Source organism: Harpia harpyja, chromosome 7 (genome assembly GCF_026419915.1).
Source record: "Harpia harpyja isolate bHarHar1 chromosome 7, bHarHar1 primary haplotype, whole genome shotgun sequence".
Taxonomy (NCBI): domain Eukaryota; kingdom Metazoa; phylum Chordata; class Aves; order Accipitriformes; family Accipitridae; genus Harpia; species Harpia harpyja.
In genome coordinates, this window is record NC_068946.1 from 24,432,274 (window position 1) to 24,458,188 (window position 25,915).

Consider the following 25,915-nt stretch of genomic DNA (forward strand, 5'->3'; position numbering starts at 1 on the left):
GCAAAGGGAAACAGCAGTTCTGATTAAACACTGTTTTATCTGTGCTCTTTGTAAGCATAACTCAGTGAAGATGGTGGTATGATATGGCTGAGTTTTGAAGGCTTGTGCTTAAAAGATATATCTTTAAGGCTAGTACCTTACATGGATTCTCTCCTAATTAAGAACACCTGTAGAGGCCTGACCAGACCCTGTGGTTCAGCAGCAAAACTGCCGAAGGGCTCTGAAAAGGCAGAAACTTTGTGTTGTCTTTTAACCTAAATTATAACAGGGTTCAAGCCTGTGCCAAGCAGAGTAAAGCTATATAATTTATGAGCTATGAGGGCAGCTCTGGGCCCCTCTGAGATGATTTTTATCAGTGCAGTAGCATAAACAGTTCTTCTTTACTTGAACATTGGGAACAGGGAGCACTGGAAAGCCAGCTGTATAAAGGCAATCCAGCCTGTGCTAGTATCTATGTAGCCCACGGATATTCAGGTAAGTGTGTTTGCATTCCTCTTTTGAGCAATGGCTGAGGAAGAGGTTATGCTGAGCTCTTCTGCAGTGTGCTAGAGACTGAGCATGGGCTGTGTGCTGCATGACTATATGAGGTGCAGTTCAAAGACAACGATTTGTTTTTTGCTGTTAAAAGTTTTAAGCCTGTTAGAGAGGATCTTTTCTACTTTGATTCATTGTCTGCCTTTGTTCTGGAAGGCTGTTGCGCCAAACCTCACCAGTGGTGTAATAGGACTACCCACGGTAATAGAAACTGTACTCAGCTGTAATGATGGGTTTGGGCCCTTGCTTTGTCTGCGTTTTGAAGAAGTCTTATTCCTATGCACAAGCAGGTGTTATTTAAGGATTGGTCCTTGAGTCAAGTGGAAAGTTATTAGATCTAAGCAGAACATATAAAGAATTATTTTATTTGCTTGCTATATATTATTAATGTAGTTATATATAAACCATGAAAGATGGTTTGTAATAAACTCAAAATGACTGTATAGAACAGAACTCAACATATTAAATTTTTTTCTGTCAGGGTTTGAGGGACTTTGGGAGACTTAATAAGCTGTTACTGCAGCTGCATATTCTTTTCAGCAAATATGAGGCAAGACATGAGAAGAGCCTAAAAATATCAGCTAACTGGAAACAGAACTAAGGCAATGCCCAGTTGAGCCACCTGCAGAAACAACAGATAGGGTCCGGGGCAGCTGGCTTCTGTTTGCCTCAGAAGGTTGACTTCTTTGTGGTGCGGGGGTTGAGGGCTTTTTGTTTGTTTCTTTAAACTGTAATTTTGACCCTAATCATTATAGGAAAAGGGACACCTTGAAAATCTTAGTGCTTGTTGTTGCATTTTTTTCTAGTAGCTTTTGCTCCTTTGCATCTCCTGCAAATGAAGTTTACAGTACAGTGAAAACTTTGAAGTCTTGTGTTGCTCAAAAGTGCATCCTTAAGTACGTATAGTTAAAAGGCATGTACTTTTATCTGAACAACGGGGTAATCTTGAGAAATCTTTCTTGATACTAGCTGTTACTGGGATATTGATTTTTCTTGGGCATCCTGTTCTGAAAATTTACTCCTGGCCTACCTTCTTTATGTAGTCACATAAAATGTGTGGCACATCCACCACTATGAGGTATGAGTTCAATTTGTTTTTCCCCAGTGCTTGCTTTAGGAGAAGGGAAAATCTGTTCTGAAGTAACAGATCCTGGGCTTTACTCAGTGCTTTCCTTGTTTGAGGTATCTAATGAAGCAAAACAATGGAACCAGTTCTCAGACAGCGTAAGCACAGTGTCACAGCGTATCAATGGGCTGCTAAACCGCGTAGATGTACAGCCACACTTATAGGCTGTGTTTCTTGAAAAGAGGCTAACTTGATGTGTAATTCCTCCCTCTGTAATGAGTCTCTTTCTGTTTCTCTGTCCATTTCCCACATCACTTCCATCCTCTCCCTCTTGACACTAGAAAGTCAAGAACTTACTTTGCTCTCTCTTTGCAGATGGGTAAGAACAGTACTGCTGACAGATCAGTCTAGACCTGTAAGTGGGATTACATGCTTTACTTGAGTCCTCATACAAGATGTGAATTCTAAAATGTATGTTGAACTCCAGACTTCCTCAAGGTGTACTTATAGTCCATAACATCTTTATCTCGCAAATGTCAGAATGATCTGTTCTGTTGTTTGTAAGAGCAATACACGCAGATGTACTGGAGTCCCAGGAAAGTCAGATGAAACCCACCTTATTGAAGAAGGAAGTGGTTTCTTATTTTTGCTACAACCAATAAAGGGTGCATGTTAATTTTGGCAGAGCTTGGTTTAGGTGATTTTATAAAAGGCCACTTTGCCAGCGGCTGCTGTTCTGCATTGTGGTAGCCAACTAGTAGCAGCAGTCAGAGCTTTCCAGTCATGTCAATACTGCCCCGGAAAAGTCTGACTACGCACCTCGGTTAGGTGTAGAATTCAGGCAAATTACCAGACATTAAGTCAGCCTTGAAGATCTCCTAACAATTTTCGGATAAATCTATGGGAGGCCTGTTTAATCAGGGTATAGATCAAATATTCTTTAAGACAACACTTTGGGACATCAGCATTGCTAATGTGTATAGATGTGAAAACCTACTGAAACTTCTGAAAGTTCCACAAAAAAAATTATTTCAGTGTAGGACACCAGTTTTCAAGCAATGTAAATAAGCACAATTCCACTGATTGCAGCCTAGTGCTGGGGATCTACATTCTAGCTTCAGCGGTGCACAAGCAAGGTCAGCTAGAACAGGTTGCCCAGGACCATGTCTGGATGGCTTTTGAGTTATCTCCAAAGGTGGAAACTCCATAACCTTTCTGGGCAACCTGTTCCACTGTTTGACCACACTCATATTAAAAGGGAGAAAAAAGGAGAGAAAAAAAAAAAAAAAAAGTGTTCTCTTGTGTTCAGATTTAATTTCCTATTTTTTTATTTGTGCCCATTATCCTGTCACTGGGCACCACTGGAAAGAACCTTGTTCTGTCCTCTTTACAGCTTGTTAACAGTAACTTCACCAAGATAGACAGTTGTAAACGAGATGATTAAGGCAAGCTAGTTGTGTGCTGTTCTGTTTTGTCTGGCAATTTCCCCAAGGTCCAAAGCAGCATCTGCTTCAGTAAAGAAGACCCACTGAGTCCCTCTGCTGTAGCTCCCACCAAAGACAGAGGTTTGAAATACCTACATCTTGAAGATGCTCTCTATACTTCAGTAATTTAAAAGCTGTAAAACTTTGTTTCATGAACTGACTTAGAGTCACTGCATTCCAAGCGTGAGCTGTCTTTCAGTTTCATGTTGATTGTCTTGGTGGTTGTCAGTTTAAAACCTTAGAAAGTTTGCAGTTCTGCCTGAATTCATTAGATAAGGGAAATGGGTCATCTAAATCTCCACAAACTTTGGCTGCCACAGAGATTCCCTATTGCATACCTCCAGCAAGAATAAAATGTAAAATCACCTTAAAGCCCTTTGTTGGTATTGGTTCCTGATGGTTACTGTTAAAACAGCTTCAATAGTTGGTGTCTTAATTTAAATTTAAAAAAAAAAAAAAAAGAAACCTCTTTGAAGTTACTCCACTTTTTATTTTCTCTGTGATGTTACATGCTGAATGCTGCAGAGGGAGGGGTGGGGAGATACATTTCAGGCTCAGCTTGCCAGTTGCAGCAGAAGGGGACTTGTTAATTTAAAAGCTTTTTCTTGATGAAAAACTGGAGCCCAGCCCTCATTAAGTACTGTCAGTTGGCGTGACTCTCTTGTGCTGCCCAGTTATGCCCCATAAGTCTGGGATAAGAAGCACTTCTTGCTAAATGATTAAGAGGGAGACTCTTAGAAACGTTTTACAACATTATGTAAGAACTGAGTCAGGCTGTAGGTTTTCCTTGGACTTGAAACAACCAGGGCCACAGTTCCAGCCCAAACATGAGCTCGGTGCTCTCCTCTTGGAGTTCTTCAAAATTTTAAGCCATTATGGTCTATGACTAACTCTGCAGCTTAGATTGGCACAGTCTCAAAGGTAGATATTTCCCTGCATCCGGAAAAAAGTGGACACAGTCAATGGCCTTTTAAAGCATACTGCAAGAAAACTACACAACAGCTAGAGGCATCATGTGTAGGTCGTTTAATTTCTTCAGCCTCATTATCCTTTTAATAGGTGTGTGCAAGTACCATAATTCTCCTTTCAGAAATCCAGTAGAAAACTAAATGATTTACTAGTTCAGGCCAATGACTTTATGGGATCTGTACTTTTCTTTGTTGTATATTTAATGCAATGGGTTTGTTCTGTAAACAGAAGATCAAGGTCAGATTTCTCTTGTAGGATCTGAGCATCAAGAAAAGTTAAAGTAGCTTTTGATTAAAAGTTTTTAATACATGAAGTATCTTATCTAATGCTGATAGGGTTGTTCATAGTGTGATTGAATAATAGCATAACTTTATACAAACAACACCCTCAAAATATATGAGTGTATAAAAAACATATGAGACTAGTTTCACTGGGTGATTATGCAGGTTGTAACATCCACTATGGCTCACACTTCATTTTTATTGTACATTTCTGCTCACTGTGAGTCTGTTTATCTTTGATCCAGAACACAAAATGAGCATTTGAAATAACAAACAGAAAAGAAAAAATATTATCAAAGGCAGTTTGGAAGCTTTCCTCTCCCCTGTTCCCCAAGACTAGATCTGAGATGGATATTCTCCTTTGTTTGAAAGGAGAAACAGAAAGTTGTACCTTAGAGCAATTTTATGCTCTATCAGACATGCTTTGTCCCTAAAATAAGGTGTGCAAGTTATAATAGTGGAGGTGGTCACCTTGTTTATCACTGTTGATGACTGTGAACAAGCACAGAATGCTGGCCAGATGAACTAGGCAGCATTCTCCTTAGATATTTGAAGGTATGTTTTTAGCTGTGGTAGATTTTTTTGTAATACCTCACAGGATGTCTCCCAGAAACAGGAGAATGTGGAATCTGATTCTTCTATTTTTTCCCTACATTGTCCGTGTTTTGCGACCTGACAGATAACAGCAGTTTGTATATAGGTTTTCTGTTGCTTTGTATAGCTCTTCATTAACCAGGCAAATCTGCTGGTCAGATTCCAGGGTATGTATGGGTCAGGAATATTTCATACTCACCAGGTTGTCTAATGTCTGTCTAGCTATCGTCTGTTTCAGGATTATTATTTTTTTTATTCGTATCACTGCTCACCTGACAATTGTGGTGGTCCTAGTACCTGACCAAGAAGCACATAGATCTCACTTCTCAGCTTATTTTTTGTAATATTTGCATTTAAGACTCAGTGCTGCTAAGAGAGAATTGAGCTGGAGTTGATTGTAACTAAGATCACTATTTACTGATCTCTACCAAAATGTTCTGAGGATTTTACACTTCAACAAAGCCTCTTTAAAAAGCTATTTGTGCTTAAAGTCAGGTTACTGCGTGAAACAGTTCTTGTCATAGGACTGGACAGTGGAAGTCTGCCAAAATCCTTCACTTCCTTCAAAAGCTTCTGTTGGAGATCCTCAGTCTTGACTTGGTGCTGCAGGCACTGTGTGTACTTTGTTGGTCATTGTAATCCTGTGACTCTTCTCCAGATCAGACAGAATAAGTAGCTCACCAAACTGAGCAAGCAAGCTCAGAAACTCTATAGGAGACCTCACACCAGGACATGTACTATAGGGAATATGCATTCTGTAATGTGAATGGCCAGCACTTAAATGAGGAGGTAATATCTGTCTAAGATAAGTGCAGTGTGTTGGTGAGTACAGAGGTAAGCCCACCCTGGAACAAAGCAGTGCATGGTGGGGTACCTGCTGAAAGATTGCTGATAGCAGACATCGGGAACGTATCTTCACACAAACAAAATCCCTGCAAGTGAAAGTAGTGCCATGACCTAAAAGACCAAGAAGTCATGCTGAAAAAAATATGAATCTGGAAATCATCAACTTGAATCAGTCTACACTTTAAGACAGGAAGGGCAGCAGGCTTAGGAGATCTGAGCGTTGCATACTTTGCACTTCTTGTGCTGTAAGGCCTTCAGGGGAGGGAATAGCTTTCTGTGATGGTGGAAGATGATCTGGATGCTTCCTGTAATGAGGTTGTTCTTGGCTAGTCAAGCAGCTGGCTACAATCACAGCAATACTGCATTGGCAGGAGTCTTGAAGATCAGAAAGTAGCAGCACAGTTACCAGACAGGCACAGTGTATCTTCCATTGAGGTTCTGTGCTCTGTTTAGTCCTTAAGAAAATGAGATGAAATATAGCAGTGCTTTTTAACTAAGAGAATTTCTTAGATGTCTGAAGGAAAAAATCCTGCTGCTAAAACAGGTCTCCCAGTAGTGAGGCATCATCAGGAAGGTGCACAAAATCAGGACAGGCTGCCAGAACAGAGCAATGCCTGGTGTTGATGGTGCTGCTGACTGGGCAGCTGCCTTTGTAAGGCAAAGGGAAATCTGTAAGAAATTAGCGCATGACTGGGATTATACATGTTCCTAACATCAACACCTGAGGAAAGAGGGCAGGAAATATTTGGGGATATGGAGAAAGGCAAACCCATTTTGCATGGAAACAGCAGGTTTGAATAGCAAGCCTAAAATGGGTGTTGTCAGGCATGGACTACACAACCATGGACTACACAAGCATGGACTAAACAGCATGAAGAGGCATGGTTTCATATAGCGCTGTATAGTTTTGGGTTTTCTTCAAAAGAAAATGATAGACAGCTGTCTCCTGTGTAACTCTGACGGAGAGAGGAAAATGGTGCCACGAGGACTAAAAAGAAGCAAATCCAAAGTGTGGATTCTGGCTGTGCACATTAAACTTACGGTAAGCCAGAAATAAAATACAGCTTAGGTTGGCAACCTCATTTAGGGCACAGGGATTACTGTATTGTCATAATTGACTTCAAACGCAGCTTGATTGATTGTCATGAAAGGACTAGGAAAACTGGGAAAAACTAATTGTATTCTCTGTAAGACATCTGTCGTACTCAAGACAAATATTTCAATTTTGATTACAATCTATGGATTCCTTCCCTCCTTTACTTAGGCCCTTCTTATATAAAGCTGCTACAACCCTTTCTCTTTATCGGTGTAAAAGTCTAGCCCTGCAAACTTGCTAGAGAATTGCTTTACCCACTTTCCCTTTCAGCTAAACCATAAAATTCCATGTGCATGAAGTAGCTTGAGTGTTTTACAGGATCAGAGTCGCACCATGCTAGTAACTTTAATCTTGCAAACTTCAGTACTGCCGTGGTCTGTCTTCCTTGGACATTTCTATTGATGAGCATTGCTTATTCACAGTAAGCTTCAGCACAGTTCAGCTGGAGCTGCTCTAGTTTTGATCCATTATGCAAACAGAAATGTCAGTGTACTTCCCTAAATGTTAGCTTTGATTTATGATTTCTTTTTAATCTGTGCTAATTTTGGGGCTACTTGGCAGCAATACATAGCTTGAAAAAGAGCATCAGTGACTCAAATGCTGTTGCCAGGTTTCTGTGGTTTACTTTTGCCCATACCAAGCATTATGCAATTAATCTCAAGGTCTTAGGCATGGCAAAACAAAACAACCTCTCAGATGTGGCTTACTCTCAGTATGAGAAAAGTTTCACTGGCAATGAGGAATTTGAAAGAAGAACAGAATATTTATAAACAATAACTATAGCACAAAATGCTTCTGTAAGCAGAGACTAAACTTAGCATTTGCAAGATTTTTACCTGTTTTCCGAGTATTCTAAAGCACAGGTAAACCATTTGATAGGTCAAACTAAAGATCTTGTATGAGTTGTCTACAGTTCTTACACATAGGTTTTTATAAGATCTTCCTGAAAACTACATGATTTTTTTCCTTTAACATATTTTTCTCCATTTGAGAAGGTTTGATAGACATGCCTCGGGTAAAAAGTTGTCTTTGAAATTGGTGCCAGGTAATGTACAGATGAATTAAACTGCGTACAGCAAAAGTTGAATGAACAGTGGGTATACAGCATATGGCTATCCACACATAATCAAAATGACTTTTTGTTTAGTGGGTATAGATAGCCACACAGCACCTACAATGCTGGGAACATTTGATGAGCCATATCATGGCGCATGGCTAAAGCACTGTATTGACTGGGGTTTTGTCATGATACAAAATGGGAGAAACTCACTGGAAAACAATAGAGAAAGACCACAAGAATTTCTTGTTTTTTCTTGCTCTGCACCATCTTAATATGTTGCATATTTTTAATTACGTAAGTCAGAATAAACCGGCTACAGAACCATGTTCAAAGTGTCGGGTGACATAGAACAGTAACTACTTGCATATCTGGGCCACACGTGAACTTTCTAGCACTGCTGCATGACTTGCCTAACTTGTTTAAAACCAGGCTAAACTGTGGGACTCAATAGTTCACAGGTCCACTAACAAACTGTGCGCCATGCTGAGCTCTGATACTGAGGACACAAGTCTGCATGCATGCTGAGGAATGAGTGAAAACCTTTTTAAAATACTCCTTCTGACGAGCCTCTGAACTGCTCACTGCTGGCTAGAGTGAGCAGTTGGACTGGAGCCTGGCTGCACATGAATGCCTAGCACATGGAACACAGCACCTCTCACCTGAGACACATAAACCAAAGGCTGAGGATCACTCATGTGCAGTTAGGTTCCAGCTATGAATTGCTGCCCCCGGGGCTGCAGTGTGTGCCAGCTGCCTGTGCCCTGGTCTGGCAGCACAGCAATCAAAACAGCTCAGCTGTGACCACAGGTGAACTGGATTGGAGCACATCAAACTGTCTCCATGGCAAGCAGCAGATGCTGCAGCCTCTGCCTTTCAGCTGAAAGTTGTGCTTCTTCAGCAGTGGTTAAAGACAAGGGCAGCCACTCAGGAAACAACCTCATCTCTTCCATATTTGCTGCTGAAATACATCTTTTCAGCCTTCATTTTGGGTGCACTTAGGCTTCCTCCCCTTTGGTGAAATCCCAGAACTCTGCCTGAGACCATGCTGAAGCATGAAGTGTGAACGCTGCAAATCTTCATGAGCCAAATCACATCAGCCTCAAGTGGGTTTTTCTAATGGGTCAAGATGACCGAGAGCATGTAGAAGCCCACAGACAGACTAGCTAATGACCAGTGCAAAATGCCAAGGCTGGGTGGCCAGACAGCAGCTCTGGAAAAGCATTTCTTTCTGCTTGATATCATTCTTTGCTGAGACCCAGGATGAACTCTGTCTGTATAGGTGACAACATATAAAACAAAGGGTATTTAAACCACCAAATTACTTGAAGCAAACAAAGATTTTAATGATACAGTTTTCTTTAAAAATATAACTGTGCCTTCAACATAAGTATGAACCAGCCCTAACATTCTTCCTTCCCGTCTGTCTAGGCATATATTCTGACTTCATGAGGTATTGGAAGGGCTACTTGGGTTTTGGGGTTGGGTTTTTCTTCTGAGAAATGAGTGGGAGTTAAGGAAAAATGTTTGAACTATACACTGTTCTTACTGGAAAGTTTCTTAATAATGATAGTTCAGAGAAAGCTTAGCAGAGTGTTAGCAGAAGTGTAAAAGGAAGCCAGGTAAAAATGGCTTTTGCAGAGAAGGTAGCAAATGTTTTTGGATTTCCTGTCATGCTTTCAAGTTCTTGTATGGGGAAATCAAAGAGACAGAGGAAACTTAACCATTTGCCAAATAATTTCAGTATTTCTAACAGGTGTGCAGAATTAACATAATCTCTGCTATAGCTTTTGCACCCTGCATTAGAATGCAAAGTTAAGGATCTAAAATAACCAAGGTTTGTAGGATTATACTTTCTCATTTTCCCCTGATGGCTTTGGAGATGTTGGCCACTTTCAACCAAATTTGGCAGGACAGTTTTTACTGGCAGTGAAGTTCACCAAAGTTTTATGACAGCTGTTGTATGGGCAGGGAAGAGAGTTCCTATAGCTAGTGCTAGAGAAGTTGCACATGGATATGTTAGGTGTTACCCATGCTGATCCTGGTAAGATTTGAGAAAAGCTGCAGGGTCTTCTCCCAGTAAGCATGGTGTGGCACAAGAAACATGAGAAGTAGAGTAGGAGAAGCTAAGGGTGTGGGTCTGAGGGTAAGAGTATGTCTTCTGTTTTTTTAACAGAATTGTCCTGTGCTGCTAACAAAGTAATTTTAAACCAGCTTTTTGTAACAGCTCACTAATGTACCCTGCCAATGCTCTAAATGCCCCAATTAACATTTTGGAAGTTGTAGGGATTCGGGACTGTCACTTAAGGGGAATTTCTAGCTAGAGACGAGCCTTCTCTCCAAAAAGCAAGGAACATACTTGCTCTGCTGGGAAAAGAGGTGTTCTCTCCTCTTAACTGTTCTGCTACTATTTAACAAAGCAGAAATCCCACTTTTCTTCTCCTGTTTGCAGCAATGGACCCTGCTTTCTTACAGTCTGTCTGCACCACCACTTTCCTACTTAATATATGTAACCCACCAAAGTTCTGCTATGTTGTCCTCCAAAACCCCTTCCCCTGTCTTCATGTTACTTATTATCATCATCCCATTCATTTTAAATAGTTGGTCTCTATAGTTACATTTTATTTTTATCCCCTTAGGGATCCTATCTATCCTACACTTGTAGGCCCATTTCCTGTTCTCATGAGCCCTTGGAGTCCTTTACGCCTTTCCACGTACCTGTTTACAAGCTACTTTTGAGGGCCCAGCTGTCTCTATAAAACTAAAGACTGAATCCAAAATTAACTAAATACAGCTGTTCCACAGGGAAGCACCCTTACTGATAAGGCCATCAAATTACAGGAAAAAATAGAGATGTAGAACATAAGTCCTGTACAGCCAAGAGCAATTAATAGTATTCAAACAATGGCTAAACCAGCTGGGTAACAAAACAAGGTTCAATATAGCCAGGAAAAAAAAAAAATGCGGCAAACTACTTTAAGTAGTGCTGTTCAGGCAGCCTTGTCTTCCCTCCTACCTAGGTAACGGATATAGTCTGGACTTTTGCCTGCTGCACAAAAGGCATGATTATCATGGGGGGGAGGTCCCTCAAGGAAGACCAGCACAGTGGATGTTGTATTGGCAAACCTATGATGATGGTGGGTATCTGCTACAGGTGGGACAGGAAGGATAGCTGCTTCAGGAGTGGGCAGAAACTCGGACATTTTCCAAAAGATTAGGCTGTTCCTCTCTCTCAACTCTGACTCCGTATACCCTGATGACAAGACACCACAGAGTCATGGGCTAGAAGGAGGTGTTGAGGTAGTCAACAAATGGTAGTTTCCATATGAGGAATCTGGCTGTATAGGTAACAAGTGTATCAACACTTGAGAGCAGTACAGTCACAGTAATGTAGATTGGCAGGAACCTCTGGAGATTGTCTTGTCGTCAACACTGGGTCCAGTGAGCCATGGCTTTGTCTACACAAGTCCTTAAAATCTCCCCAGCTGTGGAGATTCTGTAGTCTCTTTGGATAACTTGTTCTCATGCTGCACAACTACCCTTCTTGTGAAGCTTTTCCTAATACCCAGTTTTAATCTCCCAATCTGCAATTTGTGACCATTGCCCTTTGTCATATCACCTGCCACTATTGAGAGTAGGTTTTTCAAGAGGGGAAAAAAAAGCTATTATTTTCCACGTGGAAGGCAAAAAATGAACTTGTATGTGTACACTGTGGATCACTATGAAGTAAGAGCTAAACTGAATAACCTGCCACATCAAATTCACCACTAGTTGTGCCCATAATGTGCATATACCTAGGAATCCCACCACTCTCCTCCACCTGAATTCTTGATTTAGAACTGGGATCCTGTGATGAAGTAAACTCCACAGATTGACCCCGTTTAATGGGGTTTGCCTGGGGGCAGGAGGAGGACAGTAAATGAAGAGCCAGCTTTATTTCTACAGCTGCCATTTTAAAGCAATATGGAAATGATAGCTGAAGTGACAGCCCTACAATGAGTTTGGTGAGTTGTAGTGGAGAAGCTGTGGAAGGCAAATCATCAGAAAATAGACTGTAATAGAGATGCTAGGTATGGACAATAAGCTGCAAGATGCTATGACATCCATGGTTAAAATACTGGCCTGGGATAAGATGGATTGAATTAGATAACCTGTGTTTAATTTTAAATGGAGGTGCTCATTTGCATATTTCTGAGGTTAGGATAAGATTTAGAAAATAAAAATCTGTACAACCCATTGTGCTGTTTTCTCTTTGTTAGCCTGCAGAGCTGGAAGGAGGGCTGGGGTTGGAAGTTATATACAGTTTGCATTCATCTTGCTGAATGTAGAGGTCACTCATATATTTTTAAGTCATTAACATCAAGGAAATGAGATTTTCTACACACACACCCCCACACCCACACACATCCAAAAAAAAAAGGAGCAGAGGAGCTTGCAGACTCATTTCCTACACAATTTTGCATGGGATCTAGCTAGTACAAGGGCTAGCTTTTTCACAATTGAATAGCTTATCTATTCTTGCAGACCCTTCCTTGACTTTCATTTCATTTGATTCCTCTTCAAAATACTTTCTGGCCTTCTGCCTTAAAACCGAAAATCTTTTTCTTCCTTTTCCTGAATGTCCATAGAAAATCTTTGAGAGTTTAGGAAAAACTGACAGGCTGCTCCTGCTTTCGATGCCTGCCCTGGTCCAATGTTAGCTTCACCAGGAATGTCCATCTTTGCCTCTTAAGTTAGGGATACACTTTCTAGTCTGAAGAACTCTAAATAGACCCAATCAGTGGTAGGAACTATAAGGAACCTGGGCATAATCAGCAAGTGTAAACCTATACCACTGTCAGATACTAAGATGCTGGAGCAGGGGGGTCCAAGTGGCATTTATGAGCTTCTATCAAAAGCTTATAGCTTGGCCAAACTTGGATGCATTTTGTTGTGGGTTTTTTTCCCTTGGAAGACCACAGGATTGCTTCCTGACATGTGTTCCTCTCGTTCTCTCATTCCCTTTTCATATGTGTAATCTGCTTCATGAGGCACAGAAAAAAATACCATAATTCTTGGTAAATTGCAAGAATTGAGAGAGCTTCCCACATGCTCATCTGAAAAAAAAAAAAAAAAAAAAAAAACAAACCACCACACCAAACTCAAACGCCACCCACCCACCCACCCACCCAAAAAAAAACCACCAAAAAAACAACCACCCAAACTCATCCATGCACTTGGTAGAATATTTAAGCCCAAATTGCTGAAATTTTGCAAAATTATAAGCAATTGTAAATACATCTTGTGAGAAAGAAGTGATGAGCAAGCATATTAATATGTAATAGTGTTGCAAGCATAATCTGAACTGGTGAATGGCAAAGCTTTATCTGTTGTGTTCACTAACCTGTTAAAAGACTGGTTAAGTGAGGAAGACAAATGAGATTTGAATCTTGGAGGGTTTAAATCTTAACATCTGAAATGCAGGATGCTTTTGAAGAGTGATTGGTACATATTGGAAATCTTATAAAACACTGTATCTGTTTCTCTGCAAGTTCACATCACATGTTATTAATCTCATAAAATAGTAATAATAAGGTTTTCTTTTAAGTGTTAAGCTTGAAGTCAGTCTCAGAGTTGAAAGCCAAGATAGGTTCCTTCATTCTGGTTCATCAATAATAAAATGTATGTAGGTCAAACTAGATTGCATAAACCTATAGAGTTGCTGCTGTCTGAAAATAAGCAGTTATCCTCCCAGCCTCCATATTTTTGGTGTTTTTTTAATGAAGAACAAGGAAAAAGCAAGTCTTCAGCATGTTCTTGGCTGGACCTGGAGAGCTGACAAGATAAAAATAGCAAACCCCTTGCATTAGTAAAGGAAGCTATTAATCTACCAGGATACAGAATTCATCAAAAGCATGAGCTGAACGTAAAGGTGAAAGAAAGTAAGAGGGAGTACCAAATACTCTGAAATGTGGTATTGCTATTGATTGCTGTTGTTAGAAATGCCTACACCAAATGGTGCAAAGGTAGTGGAGATGGTGAACAACTAGGCATTAGTAAGGTATAATCTCTTCATGTTTTAGAAGTGATAGCATAGAGGCAAAGACCAGGAACTCAACTGGAAGTAACACACCGGCTATATTTTTCTCTGTAGGTAAATCAATAAACAGCAGGATTTTCCCTAATAAACTCTCCAGAGGCAATCCTATTGGTCTGCATAATTACACTGAGCATAGTAACAGTTAAGACTCAAGAGGGTCAATGTGCCTTGTGGAGATTTTAAGCCTCCAGTTATGATTTGTGTTGTTCAAAGAACATGGCTTCTTATATAGCCTGTCTAATCAAGAGATTACAAAAACTCTAACCATTATTGTTGAGGAAGTAAACTGTCATCTGCAGAAATGCAAACAGGATGTAAACTAGCACACATTCTGCAGCACAAAATGTGTTTACAGTAAAGATCCCCTGTAGGACTGTACACAGCTTTGGACTAGAGGGAAACTTGATAGATGGAGCAGTTGGTTTCCCTTTCTCTTGCCAGTTTCTCTGCAGGGGGGAAAAGCTTTGAATGGTTATATACCATATTGGATGCAGTGGGGAGGAAAGGAGATGTGGAAGAGATGTTTATTGTAAGAACTGAGTGTAGCTACATTTGTTAATCTCTAGCAGTACACTATCTCTATGTACTGTATTCAAATATTTACTAACATTACAACTGAGCCACAGATATTTGGTTTAAAATTGGTATAAGGAAATTAGAGGCTGGAGTCAAAAAGCTTCCAATTCACAAGTTTTAGGAAAATGAATAAGAGATAGCGGAGAATGAAGACAAAATTAGGCCAGTACAAAAGAGAGTACAGAAATCTCAGCACACAAGCAACACTCCAGGAATCTCATGCAGAGCAGGAAATTACCTTAAAGCTCTTAGGGCTCTCTCTGCTCCAGTGAAGTAATGGAAATGGACATGGGAGAAGTATTGGACCTCCTTGACCTGCAGGTGGTTTGAGCCTTGCTACTACTTGAGCTAGTGGTGATCTAGTGACATGAAGCTTGCAGAAGATGTGGTAACATATTTATGGTTCAGAGTGAAAACAGACTTCTCTAACTGAAAGGTAATTAAGTTCTTAAGGGGCGGCAGTTGATCGTCAAATAAAGGCCAGAGAGCAAAACACGACAGGTAAAGGAGAGAGTACGCTTATAAATGTCCTGATGAAAGGAAGGGCAGCGCTCTAGATTGATATTAGAGAATCTAAATGAGTAAACACACCAGTGAAAGAAATCTTATCAGTGCCCCACTGAAGAAGCAAAAGCTTTAATCAGAGACTGAAACAACTACAAGAAATGGAGCAGTCAGAAGGGAAGGGTTGGCATATGTGAAAACTTGAGTCATTCCCTCATTTTCCACCCTCCTCAGTCAGATTGTGTGTCTTCTGTTTTCGCTTGCCCTCTCTCCCCTTCCCAGTGAAATTCCTTTGTGGTCACAAATGATTACTCAAGTTTCCTTAGTATCAGTTCTCTCATGATCTGATCTTTGTTTAATCTCACAGCTGAGAAATATTAATATGGTGGGGTCTCAAACATGTTTAAAACCAAAACAAACAACAATGCACATCCAGACTATCTTATCTCACATTAGCTCTGCTTGGTCCAAACCAAAATATTCAGTACTAGATAGTGTCTTGATCTGAATACTGGTGCATTCAATTTGCTTTTGATTCAGTCTTAATGTAACTGACAGTAGAACCAGCTCCCTCCTTTCCGTTGATGCATTTTTATATCATTACCAGCTAGACAAGCTAGCTGAGATCAGACCCCTGTTTTTCTAAATACTATGCCCTACACAAAGCAAGACTGTAAAACCTTTGCAATACTAAGATTAAGGATAATCAACCCTTAAATAATAGTCTGTTGGGGAATAGGCTGCTAGTTGAAAATCTGAAATAAGTGAAAGCAAGTCTTTGTTCACAGACTGGCTGAACTGTGGTTTCAGCACACAATAAAATTACAATATTTTACAAATAGCTGCCTACCAAATGAATCACAGTAATAGTCTGTGTGGACACTCTTTATCTGTCCCCGTAGTGAGGTAATGCAGCTTATACAGAGGCTGCTTGACAAAACATACTGTGTCTTTGGAAGCAATCAGTTTCAGTGTAGAAATACTGATAGTATTAAGGAAGCTGAACAGACAACAAATAATTTTGTTGCCTCTTCAATATAAAACTCAAAAGAGAGCAGAGAGTCTTAGAGCATCAGGGAAATAAATTCTGGTGGTCTTTGACTAAAACAAAAGACAAATATTGTGGCAGCACCCCCAAGAGTGAGTTCTGAAGCTTCTGGAGATACAGTATGAATTTTAGGATCAGAAGATATGTACAGTGAAAACTGAAAGTTTTCTTTTAAGATGAAAACTCTTAGCTAGGTGAAGCTCATTTCACTGGTTCTCTCTCTAGTGAACAAGGAACATGCCATTTTATACTCCATGTGACAAATTTGGGGCCTTTAAAGGAATAAAGTGTGCAAGGGACTAGGTGGTAAAAAACCAACATGCTTAGTTGGGGAACAGATGCATAAATACTTGAGTCCATAGGCTTTGATGACTTCCATGTATGCTTATTTTATGCACACAAGTCATCTTTTTTATTTCACTTGAGTACCTCACATGTAAAGCTAAGTAAGTCTGCGTGTGCAAGTAAAATGCCTTCTGCTGATCCTGCAGGGACTGACTGCCTCTGTTGTAAAGCCGAACTTCTTGCAAGCCTGTATTACTGTGTTTAATCCTCTGTGTGTATGTGCATCGTTATGTGACAGTGTTGTGTCCCTGTAAGCATTCCAAAGCATTAACCCACTTCTGGGTTATTACAGACCTAATAGTAAGCACACAGAAATGTAGAGAAATGAGCTGCTGATCTACAAGTTAAAAAGATTTAACAAACAGGAATTTTCACAGTCAAGTTGCAATAAATATTGTGGGTCTTCAGTAACAGCAGATTAATCTTACTCTGGTGTGAAGCCTAACTGTAGTGTATTTTATCAGTATCATGAGCTATTACCAGCAGTAGCTCTTGCTGGAGTTGCACTGAAAAAGGTGAATAAACTTTAGTAATTGGGCCTTTACTTGAAATATAAACATGATATAAGAGATTGCTGGAACAGATCGCTGGAACAGATCATATATTAAAATGAGACTGAATTGTGTTACTTCTTTAGAACATTAACTGAGGTTAACAAATGCTGTATGAAGAAAAAGAAATTCCACAGAACTCCACTGTCAGCAGTTTAAAATGCATTCGTCACTAACCATATGTGACAAGCGTACAAACAACTAACCCCAATTGGAACAGATCGAGAAGATGGGTTCTTGATTGTGATGGGAGTTATCTGACATTGTTTTTAAACTGATTTCTGAGCCCATCTCCCTGCTGTTGCCATGCTATTATAAAAGTAGGGGCAATTATTTTATCAAACTTACAGAGCATATGTCATCCTCTAGATGTTAAAGAATTTCAGCAAGTGATGTGTTAGTTTATGACTTCAGGATAAACAAGGTATGAACTTGGAAAAAAAAAAATTTAAAAGTACCTCCTAGCTTTTTGATTCCAAAGGACTTAAAGCAAGGAAACAACAGCAGCAACAACAACAACAAAAGATATCACATCCTATTCTGTCATTTAGTTGTGTCTAGTGCCGATAGCCATTACCATTCCTTCAGCCTTTCTGTCCATATTCCCAGCTGTGCTAATCATTAATTAAGCCAAAAACACTGGCTGTATTTAGAACCTCTGTAGGAACAAGACAACCCTTAATAGAGATACTTAATCATACCTTCATTCCTGAAACCAGTCTGACGGCTAGAAATGGCATAGGTAACCAGACCTTGCTTTTCCTTTTTGTTATTTTCTCTTTCTTTATCTATTATACATAAATAGTTCTGGTTTGGTTTTTGAGTAGTGATACTTTATGGATATGGGTTGAAAAGTAAAAATAATTTTAAATGTCAGGCAGAAAAATTTAAGTTTGCAAATTCGGTTCCTTGAATTAAATAGTGCTGGATTGGAGGGCTTGTTTGGGGTTTGTGTGCTTTTTTTGGTTGTTGCTGTTGTAAGTACTAAAATGCCCTGTAATGTTTGGTTTGTTTTTCTATTTCACGGGTAATGTTTTACTGAGAACTTAAAAGAGATCCAATAGCTTACAAAAGTATAATGCCCAACTGCATTTAGAATTGCTTGTATCTGTACAACAAAGTAGGAAACTCAAAGGGGCTAGTTTTTACATTAACTACCTGAGCCATGTGATCTAACAAAGCTTCCAAAGAATGAAAAGTATGTTTAATCTGGTAATGACTTGTTTGATCTCTTACTACCAAAGCAACATAGTTGGTGTTGATTCCTCAAGAGTTTCGCTTTCAAATCCACTTAGCTTTACTCTCAATAACTGGAAAAATTCTCCCTTACACTTCTGAAACAAAAATTTAAGAGCAAGATTTTTCAGAGTCCAGTGAATCCCAGGTGCCCAGTGCCTGCTGAATTCTAGTGGAAACAAAATGGACTTTCATAAAACTCTCAGCCCAATGTGGGTTTTTTCCAGCTGTTTCATTTGAAGACGTATTTGACTTTACTGTGGCTGTAACTGTCATGACAGAAAGCTCTGATGTTTAAAATAGATCTCAACAATCTAGTTATTCTCAGTGTTGTATCTTCCTGCCACCTTGGTGTTCCTCTTCTCCCCCGCCCCCCATCTGGTGCAACCTCTGGAAAAGAGCCAGAAGGACATATGCAAAGGACTAGCACCTCCAGCCTATGGCCCATCTCCATGCAAGTGAGCATAATTCAGCTCTTCTCAAGCTATAGTGAACTTAGCAGGGAGCAATTGTACAGGCACACATTTTTTGTGCTTTCTCATGCTATACCATACTTCTGCTTAGGCCTGCTGAGGTTTGGGGTTTTTTGGTTTGGGGTGGGGTTTTTTGCCATATAAGAAACTTGCAGCCAGTGCTCAGCTTGGCAGTCAGGGGATGAGTTATTATTGGTACTGCAGTGTGTCCTGCAAAGAATGGATAACCATGGCTAGTCAGTGTTTGAACACCTCATTCATGTCATTAATTCACTAAAGATTTGGGGAGCAGGGGGAAGTTTCTTTTGTACTCTTTATCCAGCCTCTGTTTCGGAGGTTACTGTGTATTGTAACTGGTAGTGGCTGTGGTGTTGATGCCTTCTACATCATAACTTATTCTGCCAGTGAGGGGATCTCATTCTTAGTTATTCTGTGGTGGAGTTTTGGGGGTTTGGTTTTGGGGTTTTTTTTTTTTTCCTTAGTGCTCCTGGCTTGCTCTCAGTTTCATTTATGACCTGTAATTAACTGTGTATTTTCAGTAGCTTTATATGGACCTACAGTTAGCTTGGACTCTTTAGCATCATAATTCAAAGTATTCCATCCTTTGCTCTCCTACTAGTTTCTCCCAAATTAGTTATATATAAGTCATTTGATAATTATATATAATATATTGTATTGGCTTTGTGTGGCAAGGTTTTGGTAGCGGGGGGGTTTACAGGGGTGGCTTCTGTAAGAAGCTGCTGGAAGCTTCCCCTGTGTTCAAGAGAGCCCATACCAGCCGGCTCTAAGACGGACCCGCCGCCGGCCAAGGCCGAGCCAATCAGCAATAGTGGTAAAGCCTCTGTGATAACATTTTTAAGAAGGAAAAAAAGTTGGGACAGATGGAAAACGGCAGCCGGAGAGAGGAGTGAGAACATGTAAGAGAAACAACCCTGCGGACACCAAGGTCAGTGAAGAAGGAGGGGGAGGAGATGATCCAGGCGCCAGAGCAGAGATTCCCCTGCAGCCCGTGGTGAAGACCATGGTGAGGCAGGCTGTCCCCCTGCAGTCCATGGAGGTCCACAGTGGAGCAGATATCCACCTGCAGCCCGTGGAGGACCCCATGCTGGAGCAGGTGGGTTCCCGAAGGAGGCTGTGACCCCGTGGGAACCCCATGCTGGAGCAGGCTCCTGGCAGGACCTGCGGATCTGTGGAGAGAGGAGCCCACGGAGCAGGTTTTCTGGCAGGACTTGTGACCCTGTGGGGGACCCACGCTGGAGCAGTCTGTGCCTGAAGGACTGCACACCGTGGAAAGGACCCATGCTGGAGCAGTTCGTGAAGAACTGCAGCCCGTGGGAAGGACCCACATTGGAGAAGTTCGTGGAGGACTGTCTCCCGTGGGAGGGACCCCACGCTGGAGCAGGGGAAGGGTGTGATGAGTCCTCCCCCTTAGGAGGATGAAGCGGCAGAAAATAACGTGTGATGCACTGACCGTAAACCCCATCCCCATCCCCCTGTGCCGCTGGGGGGGGTTGGTAGAGAATCCGGGAGTGAAGTTGTGCCCGGGAAGAAGGGAGGGGTGGAGGGAAGGTGTTCTGAGATTTGGTTTTATTTCTCGTTACCCTACTCCAGTTGATTTGTAATAAGTTGAGTTAATTTTCCCCAAGCTGAGTCTGTTTTGCCCGTGATGGTAATTGGTGAGTGATCTCTCCTGTCCTTATCTCAACCCACAAGCTCTTTGTTATATTTTCTCTCCCCTGTCCAGCTGAGAAGGAGGGGGAGTGATAGAACGGCTTTGGTGGGCACCTGGCGTCCAGCCAGGGTTAACCCATCACATATATATTTCGTAAAGATGGCAATATAGCCACTCACAGTTTCTTCTAGATTCTTCACTGAAAATAGATTTATTTTTGTTTTTGTGTTGTGGTTTAGAGGTTTTGAGTTGGTTTTTTGTTTGATTTGTTTTAATGATCCTGCTAATCTGTTGTTGTTAAATCCAGATGATGCTGGCACATGTGAGAACCTTTGAACATTTGTGAAGCTGTTTCTGCATTCTTATTTTACTTCCTTTCAGTTCAACACTAAAAGCCTGTTTTCCCACTTACGATCAAAAGAATGTAAAAACTTTTAAACTCTTTCCTGCTATAGATCTTGCTCAGGTGTGAAATATGATGTGCTGCCATCATAATAGTAGGGGTTGGGTTTTTTTATTTGGGGAAATGAAACGGCACTATTCCATACCACTTCAACCCTCTCCCACACACACACGCTCTTAGTTTCCATTTCATATGCCGGTAAAGGCCAATGTGAATCTAAAACATGACTTGTTGTCAAGTAATAATAAAAAAGACTCTAAGTTCCTATTCTTTCCCATCTACACTAGCATACAGCCCCATTTTAGTTCTTTGTACATGCTCCTTACATGCAGCTGTTAAAACATTTGTCATGAAGATCTTACTGTCTTCATTCTGGAGAAGCAGTGCTTAAACTCCAGCTCTCTGTAGAAATATTGGTAATGCCACAGGTTTGTCTTCACAAAAATAATATAGCAAGAGATCCCTTAGAACAGCACATTCCTGGTGGAAATAAGGTGATAGAGCAATCATTTTTTTCACATAGCTCTTTGTGAATAGTAATAACAACTCCAGCTAGGCTGCAGCAACCAACATTACGATGTGGCCCTAGACAGAGTTGGCTTCTCTTCTACAACAGATCCTTCAGTGGCTCAGAAAATGTAGCAAGGAGTGGTGGGAGCAATCATTTTCCTACCTCTTTGACTGCATGAGATAAACTTGCATTTCACTCCTTTCCTGCACAGAGTAACCTCATCTGCAAAATGATGCAGAGGAAGAAGGAGAGGATGAGAATTGTCTTTGTTATCCACATGTCCTTCATCAGTACTCTCTTAGCATGCTGTAACCTCTGTCCTCCCTCGCATCTGTTCTCAATTGACAGGTTCGTTACCATTTGTAATAAAGTTCAATAATTAATGCAGACAGTGAATATAATACCTCTGTATTATCTGTACAAGATCTGTAGCTTGATCCGCCTCACAGGTGACTTCCCACATGGTAAATGGTGTCCAGTTCTGTGTAGAGCACTTGTCTTCAACCTGTCATTTGGGGCAACTCTTTGGAATGGTAAAGCTTCCTGTATCAAAAGAAATCAAATGAATGTGTGTGCATGTTTGTGTGTGGCTATCACTTGCTTGTTTGCTGACTTGCAAAGACATATGTATGCTATATTACATCAGGTTTTATGTTTAAACATATTACATAAAATTCTCAGTTAACAATGGTCATGAGCTGCAGAGCTCCGATCCATAGCTAAGATTAACACACCACATAGCTGACGAGTTGCTTAGATTTTATTTGGGCCCATCTCAAATAAGTCCATGCTAATAGCAATTTTCTGCCTCTTTTTCTGCTGCCACTCCCCCAAAGCATTTACAATACTTGCTTACCCTGGGGCTTGGGAGGGAAGCAGTATTTCCAGCCAAACTGCTGTGTTAGCCTTTAATCAGTTGCTGGGAGGAGCCAAAGTTAAAACTCTTACTTTTTTCCTAGATCAATGACTCCCTGGCTTTCCTTTTTTCTTTGTTTCTTGCTTATAATCCCAAACCTGTGCTTTTGGATCCACTGAGCACCAAAGGTACATGGGGCTTTGGAGGTCCATGCAGCAAAGACTGCTTATCTTGCCAACTTAGGAGCTAAAGAGAAAGCAAAGGCTAATCAGGAGCCCAGCTGTTGGACTAGACTGCTTTTATCAAACTGTTTCTAGTCTATTTGTAGTGGAGAAAGTCTAAAACATAAATTGATCAATAGATTTAAAAGCCTGATGGATTCTCTTTCTTTGAAGCTTTTTCTAAAACTGTCTTTCCCAAAAGCACAGGATAAATTTGGGAACTGCAGACATGCTTCCTTCAAGCTTTCTAGAGCTCCATCTGGTCTGCAACAGAGCTAGTACTTGTGCTGTTTCTATCTCTTTTCTATTCTGGACAAGCTAGAAGGAGATAGAGAGCCTAAAGAACTGCCATCATGGTAGGACGGTCAGCAAATATTCCTGCACTCTGACAAGGCTCTTCCACTACCTCTGAAACTGCCTCTCTGTAAGCATGACAGCATTTTAGCTCCAGCTGTCTCTTAGTAGCATGATAGGCATGACCTTCCACTGACAGGCACTCAGGCTTAATATAAGAAAGGACATATTCCATAAAATAAAGATGGCAGTCATAAACTTGGGGAAACAGCTGGGGCTAAAAAAAAAAAAAAAGGTTTCTAACTGAAGGGAAGAAAATGTCTTCTCCACTGGAAGATATTTTCAATTTTACCAGGAATCACCTCTCTTTTCCTAATTATTAACCAGAGTGTTCACAACTAAAATCCATTGCCTACACCATCCTCTCTGTCCCCTACATACATTCACAACCAAAAGCAATGAGTAGCAGCTACTAATTCCAGTCTTACAGAGCCACGTTTGCCCAGCTACACTGCCTTCCATTCTGGTACTGGCCTCAGGATCTTTGCATTACATTCTGGTATATAATGTAGACAAGTCCTCAAATCCTTACATTGCCTCATCTTAAACAGGAGGCTTTTCCTGATTTAGGATCATTGATTGCTTTGTCCTGAATCTGTCTTTCATAGACTGGTCCCTTTTTTCCTAACTCAAAAGTTGGAAATGTTGTCAAGAGTACATTCCTGCAGAGAAGGACAAGATAAGGTAACATACAATGCCACTAAATCTAGTGGCCTCCGTAAACTTCTTATGAACATATGCAGTTTGCAGTGACTGCTTTTTAATTCAGCTGATTAAAGAGCCTGCAAACAAGTATGTAACACTTAAACTGTGTATATATATGGGTCTCGATTTTAAGCATGGAAGAGAGCCTAGAAAAGTCTCAAACTATACAAGCTTTTTAACTAGGCTTCACAAACTACTTTCCCTTTGGCCTCAGGTGCAGTGTAAACATATTATGATCTCTTGGCATGAAACTGTGTCTCTGATGGTTTAATTCTTCTGTGAATGACTAAGGCTTCACCAGAAACTTTATTTAAGCACAGAAGAATAGGCGACCTTTAAACAAATCGTTTTCCAATACCCAAGAACCTGGCTGGGAACTGTACCGGAAGTGTGTGGAGCTGGGCATTGTACCACGAGCACCATCGCTTCCTTTTATTTTGCACCTCATGTCGTCCTTAGGCCCTCTCTGATATATGTCACTGCAGCAAAGTATCTCTAGCTTATTCTTTGTGAGAACAAAGGGCTTCACAACCTGCTTGCAAACCAGATTACTTCTTGCAGCCTTTCAAAGTGGTTTGCCAGGTGGTAGTTTTCTTGCCAAAAGGGAGGCTAAGCTCAGCTCTTGGGTTCCTGTTGACTTCCAGACTCACCAGGAACTGGATGATGCTGAATGCCCTTTAAGGTCTGAGTAAAGCAGAAAGATGCATCCTTGGTTACCAAATGTTTATTATCTACCATTACCCTTTAGCTGTTCACTGGTAAAATAGGTAAATGACTGTAATGCTTGGGGGGAATACTGACCAGGAAAACAAACATTTCCACATTCATGTGAGCTGTTTCCTTGCTTACAGAAGCCTAAGTTCCAAATATGCTGTTAGCATGATCTTTTGATGCTAATGTTGCTGCTCTCCACATAGGAGTGAACTAGGCTTTGCATTACTGTGGGGAAATATGTGTCTGGTCTGGAAAGGGAGACAAAAGATATCAGCAGTAACACCTACACAATTCAGAAACCCCATTTCCTCCAAACCACCAATAACCTTACATGCTAGCAGCTTTCTCTGTCAAAATACTAACTTTTACAGTGACAGCTACTGACTGTCAATCAGCTCAAACCAGAGCACTGCTGGATGAGAGGAGGTGGATATGGCATCATCCTCTCCCTGAGAATCTGCTGAAGCCCCAGATTTCAGTGTGGTGCTCTTGCTGTTGCTGGGCATCACAGCTCGGCTTTGACTCCACTATATGCAATGAATTACTCTGTTCCCTTCCTTCGATGTTCGTTAGCCAAACTGAGTGAAGCAGCTCCAAGTATAGGCTCTGTGGAGATGACTTTGCTCTCATTCTTTGTGATCATACTGTGTAGGTGAGTTAAGGCCACTGTTTTCCTAATTTAGGTGATTTATATGGACCACTGCTAGTCACCTTGGTGGGAGACAGTTCTAAGAGCTTGGGATCTTACTAAACCTCAGTACTTCTGTTGGTGGATGTCCCTGTGAAAAAACAGGGAACACTTACAATTTTGGGATCCTTCAACACTGGGCTTCCTGGTTGTGAAATGCAGAGCTATTGCAAAAGATGCACTTGATAATAAGTAAGTAACTTGATAATAACTATCAAATGCATACCCTGCAGCATGATGTTCTTTCCAATAAAACAGGTGGTAACAAAACCAGATTGCACTGGATAGGGAGTGTTCAACAGCCCAAACTGGATTTTGGCAGGAAGAACACCACAAAGAGTAACACTCCCCCTCTTGCAAAAAAAAAAAAAAAAAAAAAGTCAGAAAAAGGCACTAAATTGTTACTGACCATATGTAATCAGAACTTTGATCTTGATTCCAAGAAAAGGCACCTCAAGCTGTCAGTTGATATCTCAAAAGCAGGCACAGGCATTGGTTTAATAATGGCACAGACTAAGCTTAACGATGCTGTCTGCTGCTGGTTCTCCCATTTTGCTTAGCCTATGTCTACCTACTTAATCTACAAAATCTAAGAGGCTTTTGGGGTTTTATCAATAACCAAAGACCCTTAGGGTTTTTAAATGCATTCTACAAAACAGTTGATAACTCTCTGTTCTTCAAGAAAGGATGTTCCATGGTAGTAAGAGGCAGTATGGTTAAATTAGAGTGAATACTTGTTCTCAGCCCAGTTTGATACTGTCTTTATTAAATAATGCCTGACAAACTTGAGTCCCAGAATTCCTATTGTGAGTATAAAATCAGCAAGTGATAAACAGGAGACCATTGTTTTTAGTGAGTATTTAACATTCTATAAATAAGCTTGGAAGTACTTGCGTGTACCTCGCAGAAGTCCTATCTAAAAACTGAGACCATATGTAAGAAGCTGCAGAATATGAAACCAAATAAATCTAAATACTTACTGGTATGAACATACAACTGCTGCCTGTCACCAGGGGTGAGGAGGGGGCAGGTGGCAACAAGGGTCCCTTGAA

At 40.7% G+C, this 25,915-nt stretch overlaps 1 protein-coding gene across 1 annotated transcript in view; it reads left to right on the forward strand.

Annotated features, from left to right (window-relative positions):
* The first annotated feature begins 329 nt into the window (after window positions 1-329).
* SLC39A10 (solute carrier family 39 member 10) overlaps window positions 330-25,915 on the forward strand; it is a 96,351-nt gene continuing 70,765 nt past the window's right edge. The window contains exon 1 of the mRNA XM_052793201.1: window positions 330-474. The gene's annotated coding sequence lies outside the window, so the exon portion shown is untranslated. The remainder of the gene's footprint in view (window positions 475-25,915) is intronic.